At 56.9% G+C, this 5868-nt stretch overlaps 1 protein-coding gene across 1 annotated transcript in view; it reads right to left on the reverse strand.

The window, feature by feature from the left end:
* Positions 1 to 2335: 2335 nt before the first annotated feature.
* Positions 2336 to 5868, reverse strand: part of LOC111733793 (WD repeat-containing protein 25-like) — a 56034-nt gene continuing 52501 nt past the window's right edge. The window contains exons 3-4 of the transcript XR_002778171.1: positions 3408 to 3498; positions 2336 to 2519 (exon numbers count right to left, since the gene is read on the reverse strand). The gene's annotated coding sequence lies outside the window, so the exon portion shown is untranslated. The remainder of the gene's footprint in view (positions 2520 to 3407; positions 3499 to 5868) is intronic.

The raw sequence follows: 5868 nt of genomic DNA on the forward strand, positions 1-5868 counted from the left end.
TTTCTCAGCTATAAAATGGGATGAAAAATGCCTGACAGAACCAGCACTTGGCATGCTAAGCCTTAGCTCAGCGTGTGACCGCTGAAGCCGTGACCTTGTACCTCCACAGACCTCCGTCCCCGTCCCCAGCAGCACCCGGGAGCCGGGAGCTCGGTGACCAGGCCCCTCTGCCGGCACTGTCTGGCCGAGGGCTTCCCTGCCACTGCCACTCCGCCCTCAGGACAGCGTGACAGCCCTTTCGCAGGTGAGGAAACTGAGCAGGGGCTTCAGGGACTTGGGTGGCACACTGTTCTCCACGAAGCCCCCGGCCCATCCGCAGGGCAAACCATGCTTCCCAGGGACGCTTTTGCCAGTGGTCCCTGTGCCTCTCCCCCTCTCCCCCTCTCCCGCTACGCCCCTGCATGTGCCCTCAGGCCCCAGGCCTTGCTTCCCGCCTCTGCCTGGAAAGCCCCCGAGGTGAGACCCCCTCCTCTGAGACCCAGATCACTCCTGCGCCACCTCCCCCCGCCCCTGGCAGTGAGGGCGGCCCCAGTCCTGCCCCCTATTCCCACGAACCCTGCCATCCCCCCTCTCCTCAAGGAGCGGGCCCTCGTGGGCCCAGCACACCGCAGGAGCCCAGCTGATGCCTGACGCCCGCGGGCAAACGACCGGAGAAACCCCTGGGGTCTGTCGCGATGCTGACACCAGCGTGTCCGGAAACCCCAGGCCAGGGAGCAGAGCCCGGGCTCCCTGGCCCACCTTCAAGACCAAGTCCAGCGGGGTTCTGTGTGCCTCGTTTGAAGAAAGCCACGAGCGGGGAGCAGGCGCAAGGAGGCTTGTGGCCCCACACAGAAGCCGCGCTCAGAATGCCAGGGACCGGGCCCTTTGACACAAACTCAGCAGTGGCATCTTTAATCATTTCAGGGTTAATAAAACATGTCAATTGCATTTGTCATCATGGCTATCCTGGGGGAACAATCCCAATGCAGACAATCGCTGGCCAAATGACAGCCTGGTCTGTTTGTCACACATCCCTCCAGCTGCCTCTCTGACGAATTAATCAAGTTGGTTGCCTCCCCCTGGCCTGTCCCCTCATAAATTATCAGAAGTAATATGGGTCTTCAAAACAATCTGACCTGAGAATTGCTGCCGTGACTCCCTCAATAAGAAAAGGGAACAAACCCCAGAGATGAGACCCAAACAGCCCCCGAAGGCGCAGCCTGCCTAGGGAGGGCCGGGAAGCCCTCTCCCCCGTGGTGGGCCGGGAAGCCCTCTCCCCCGTGGTGGGCCGGGGGCTGTCTCCCCGTCTCCATGCCCCTCAGTGGGCAGTGCAGTCCCCACGGAGCTAACGCACCGCACCACGCTGGCGGCCCCTCCCCCCCGTAACCTCACGGAGTCCCACCCACGAGAACAAGCGCCAGCTGAGAACAGACACGCAGCGGCGTGCCAGGCCGCGGCGCGGACTCGACCCCGGGTGTCTGGCGCCACCCCGCTGCCCATGCCGAGGGCGCCTAAGCCGCTGCCTGTCCGCGTTTTGACAGCGCCATTCCGCAGTCGAGGAATCCCTGCAGATTCGGATCGCCAGGCGCAAAGGCATCCACGAGGACAATGCTCCCTGGGATAACTGACGCCCGACACAGGTGGAAACGGAAAAAGGAGCACACTGCTTGCCACCCCAGGACACTCCACACGACGCTCTGAAATCATGCAATTTGCCTCAATGAAGCGTTCTATCTTTATCAGAGAATGATTTAGAAATGACTGTTCGGGGACTCTCACGTGAGTTTCCCCGCATTTGTTTTTAAACAATGAACTCTTCCTTTGACCTGTAAATCTGGACGTGGACCAAAAGTCGGGGTCCCTTGTCCCCACTCTGCACTGGGGCTTGGACAAAGCTCTCGGCCTCCCTCACGCACAGGAGAGCATGTGCTCGGCTGCTCCCGGCACCCCAACACGGTTTACGGTGGCAGGAATTTCTGTTGCAAATCCTTCAAACACTGAAAATTGCTTTTATTTTCAGAGAAAGCGTGGCGTATGAAGGGTCTACAGCCATTTAAAACTACTGCAATTCGAAGGGTTAAGCTGAGCGCATCGCCTCGAGATCTCTGCTAATTTCTCTAACTGGCTGTCATACGAAATGCGTCCACCCCCGCACAGCAATCAGGCGCTGCCCAACTGCCCTTCCAGAGAGTTCTGTCTCCAGTGAGAAATCCAGATGACACTTTTTTGACAGCCTAACAGTCCTCAGGTTTGCAAGGCAACTTTCATGAGACAGGCAAAGGCTCTTATTTTGACGGCTTCCCTCCATTTGGGCAATTTTATCCCCTTCATAAACACTAATGGTCCTTGAGTACCTGCTGTGGGTGTGGCGTGCTGTGCCGGGCTGAACTGCACAACGCCACGCAAAATGCCATGAATGAGTCACCCGTCTCCACCGGTAATCAGCTCCATGATGCACCGGAGTCCAGGGGCTAAAGCAACGGCAGCTCTGAGCCACAGCCGGCACCAGCACAGGAAACAGCTCCAAGGGCAGGTCCCTCCTGCAGGGCACACCACGAGTCAGACACAGCGCCAGGCACCTCACATAGATTATTTGTAATCCTGCCGACAAGCCTAGGTGGCAATGCGACACCCATGCGTCACAGGCGGGAAAGCTGAGGGTCAAAGAGGACGGATGCCCCCTGCCCAGGGCACAGAGTTAGAAAGTGCCCAGGAAACGGAAGCCCGGCCCCACGTCTGCTCTACCCCCGGCCTCGGCTGACAGGACGGCACCCTAGCCGCCAGCGCCCCGCCACTTACACAGGCCAGCGGTCAGTCCTGTGCCGGAGGAAATGCAGACCCCCTCGCCAGGGGGCCCCTGGAAGGAACTCAAGTCCCAGCTGTGTCTCACCAGCTGTGTGACCCTGAGCACATCACTGCACTATTCTGACACCTAGTTTCCTCAGGTGTAAAATAAGGAAAATGCAACAAACCTGAACTTCACAGAGTGGTTGAGAAGATTAAACAAGATTAAAGGAAGTAACATATGCAAAGCTACTCAACCTGTCTCTTCTCCCTAATCAGCTCTGCCTGTAATCAGCCGGGGATGAAAGCGCATAATAATCAGACCTCATTTCCAATCCCACCTCCCAGATTTGCCAGCTGGATGACCCTGAGCAGCAGTTATCCCCTGGAAGGGCCTCTGCTGGCTCGCTCCCCACAGCCACCCCGCAGGCGCTGCAAGGGTGAAGGAGACTGTCTGGCAGGGAGCGGGCGCTCGATAAAAGCTCATTCGATTCAATTTGACTTAATTAAAAAAACTTACTCATAGCCTCGAAAATGGCAAGAGCACAGAGGGCTAAAACTACAAACTCAGATCCATTCGAAGCCCGCAAATTTCATATCCTGCCCATGAATGCATTTTCTTATTAGGCGACAATATCACAAACCTCTCCTGAGCTCCTGGCAGTGTTTGAAAGTCATGTCTTCATCCGGCTGGAAGTTGTCACGTCACACGGAAATCGAAGGGGCCTAAAACGACTGATCAAAGGGGGTCACTGAAACCGAGTTTGCTGCGCAAATCAAGTTATTTCACCGGTCGCCTGTCTTTGCGAAGCTTCTCCGAATCACACTTCATTACGAGACTCAGAAATGAGACCCCGCGAACAAAACGAGAGAGCCGGAACATGTAAATATTTACAAAGTCGGCAGAATAATATTCTCCTCCCGTGCAAATCCACCTACTATCTTGTTTATTCTTATTAACTTAAGTTTAGAAATAGGACGACCGGGTGAAACAGGGCCCTGGGGATTCTTCTGTCCCTGATCCAAACCACTGCTTTCTTGCTTTGGAGAAAACAGAGTTGTTTCAGGAGAGATGAGAAGCAAGGAGGGAGGGAGGGAGGGTGGCCACCCCCTCGACCCCCCGATCCTGAGTCGTCCACTCAGGACCCCGAGCGGCCTGGCAGACGCGTGCTGGTCCCAGCCTCTCTCGCCTCTTCTCTCACGAGGAAGGGCGTCGGTGGCTGTGGGTGGACATGCCGGTGGACGTGCCGGTGGACGTGCCGGTGGACAGTGCTAGCGGGGGCAGGAGACCTCGGCCGTGGCAGTGAAACAGCAGTGGTCACGACGACTGTAGTGGCAGCTGACGCCCGGGTGTCTGGGTGCTGGGCAGAGCACGCCACCCCCGCCCCAGCCCGCGGCACACTGGTGGGCATCGTCCCCACTCACAGGTGAGGAAACCAAGGCCACACAGCGTCGGGGGACGTTTATCGCACTAGCCCTAGGTACTGGGTGCTGAGGCCACATCCACGGCGAGGCTGGGCCACAGCGGAGGTGGGCTGGGGCTGGCGTCCTGGCAACAGAGGCAGGAGGGAGCGGGGCTCCACAAGGGCCCGGCCAGCGAGTGGGCTAGTCCTGAGCAGAAGTCTCTGGAACTGGGTTTCGTCCCCCGCTTTCTTACCACCACCATCAGCCCTCAGTCACATAAAATCAAGCATTTACTCATTCGTCCATTCATTCATTCATTCATTCATTCACTCATTCATTCCACAAGCAAGCGCTGAGCCCCGACTCTGGCTCCTGCCCCACACCAAGTCCTGAGGGACCCAATCGGCTAAGGCACAGCCCCAGGCCTGGAGCCTTCTGTGCTCCAGCAGGCAAGACTCTAAGTGTTGTACCACGTTTTCCCACACAAAAAGGCAGAACAGATGGTTCGGCATGGGGAGGGACAAGGGGACAACAACGGAAAGCAGGGCGCCCGAGCACACCGAGGCCCCTGGAGCCGGCGCTCTGGCTTCCGGGGCGGGAGCGCCCCCACATCTCAGGCGGCTTGGAGGCAGAGACTCGGACCTTCCCTTCTGCACAGGTGATACCTAACCAGACAGTCACCTCGGGAGCCACCCAACGACAAGGCAAAGTGAGGCCCAGCCACCCAAGAGCCAACTCCCTCCCTCCGCTCCCTAGGGGCCTCCGCACCCCGGGAGACACGGACCGCCCGACTCAGAGGCCGCTCCATGGGCCTGAAGAGCAGCTCAGGCACAGTCCAGGGCCACACTACCACAGAGCGCCATTCTGCAGGGAAGTCGGGGTGACAAAAGTACGTGGCTGCAAATCCATGCAGACGCCACTGAGATGCCATTAAAACACCACGAAAACACGGGAGCTCGATGTAAAACTATTTCACTGCAAATGGTACTGTTGTAAAATAAACAAAGGAAATGGATTCCAAAAAGCATTAAGGCAACATTGAAGCAAACTGAACCCCTGTCTCGGGTACAAGAGAATTCTAAGCAAGAAAAGCTCGCAGGCCGTGGCGAAAAGCAGCTCCCGGACTTGGCCATGGGCCCTGAGTCCTAGCCCTTCCCTGGCCTCCGACCACCAGCTGTGTGGCCCTCCACAAGCATTTAACCTCTCTGAGCCTCAAGGTGCCATACAGAAAAGTCCTCGTTGATGGGAGGATTAAATGAGATGCAAGGCTCATACACGACACACCCGAAGGACCTGTGGCTGGACAGCAGATGCTCCAGGAGTTCGAGGCCTGAGCCTGGGCTCCGAGCCTCTCCATACCCGAGAACCTTGAAGAGCCCGCCCTGGGGGCTGGCGGCACCCACAGCCCTGGGTGCCATGTCAGAGATCCCAAGGGATGGGGTTAACCCAGGAGAAAGCATTAGACATTCCACCTACATCTGCTTTTAATATCAGCTTTCTAAAATTTCTGTTGGTGTGTGTACATGTTTTATAACATATCAGCAGAATAGTTAGTATTTATATACTCAAAGTCGTATGCTCCAAAAAGGTTTTTTAATAGTAGGGATATGTGATCAGAACAGTTTGGAGGCCACTGAAAGAGCTGTTCGCCCAGCCATCCTGCAGTTGACAGAGCCTGGCTAGGCCCAGAGGTGGGGCCTG

Source organism: Pteropus vampyrus, unplaced genomic scaffold (genome assembly GCF_000151845.1).
Source record: "Pteropus vampyrus isolate Shadow unplaced genomic scaffold, Pvam_2.0 Scaffold641, whole genome shotgun sequence".
Classification (NCBI taxonomy): domain Eukaryota; kingdom Metazoa; phylum Chordata; class Mammalia; order Chiroptera; family Pteropodidae; genus Pteropus; species Pteropus vampyrus.